The sequence below is a fragment of the Halyomorpha halys genome, unplaced genomic scaffold (assembly GCF_000696795.3).
Source record: "Halyomorpha halys isolate HHAL.00 unplaced genomic scaffold, Hhal_1.1 Scaffold2.1, whole genome shotgun sequence".
Classification (NCBI taxonomy): Eukaryota; Metazoa; Arthropoda; class Insecta; order Hemiptera; family Pentatomidae; genus Halyomorpha; species Halyomorpha halys.
In genome coordinates this window covers 157580-158398 of record NW_027111560.1, presented here as the reverse complement: position 1 = coordinate 158398, position 819 = coordinate 157580, and the positions used below count along the sequence as shown (strand labels likewise).

General features: G+C 28.7%; 1 protein-coding gene across 3 annotated transcripts in view; it reads right to left on the bottom strand.

Moving 5' to 3' along the window:
• LOC106681805 (ATP-binding cassette sub-family C member 10) overlaps positions 1 to 819 on the bottom strand; it is a 46764-nt gene that overhangs the window by 33455 nt on the left and 12490 nt on the right. The window lies entirely within an intron of this gene.

Below are 819 nucleotides of genomic sequence, written 5' to 3'. Positions count from 1 at the left end.
CTCATGTCTCTTTTCTCAGTCCGCTGGTGTTCCTCAAGGTAGTATCTTAGATCCCATTCTTTATACGGTTTATACAGCTGACATCCCAACCCACCAGAACACAGTGTATATTTATACACTGGTACAGGACAGAAAGAAATGATTGAACTCAAAACTTAATACGGATCCAAGAAATAATTATTAAAGTTAAATTGTAATAAAATGTAAATTTTTAAAAATAAATCTTCACATTTATTACACCCAGTTTGGATTTTATAAATTGCTCAAATTTCTAAAAAAAATCAAACTTTTAACAAGTGAAACTATTATTTTCATTTTATTAGCGACATAGAAGTAATAAATATTTAACATTAGCCTATAACCTTGATTCAAAATTCCATTTGATCTGTGTTGTAGTTGAAAAATATAACTCAAAGAAATGACATACATGGATTTAAAAACAATCCAGATGGCTTGAAATTTTGTCTAACCAGTGATTAACTCATTTGGATTTCATTTAAAAAACCCGAGGTTCATTATAGGAATAATAGGATTCCATTTGGTTAACAGAGACTGGCAAAAAAGAACTGATAGTTACCCTTTTTGTACTTGCACCTACCCCCTTTAATGACAGCATCAGTTCCTTTGGCTAACCAAAGGCTTCAATAGCTATTATGCCATAAAACATATTAAACTAAACATTTTTTTCAACATATTGTAATAATCAAAAATTATTTTAAAGTAAAAGGGAAATTGATAGTATTCACTTAATTCTCATATCTTAAGTATAGCTTGGGTTCAAATTAAAAGCTTTAATATTAAATTGATAGTAGAAATTTA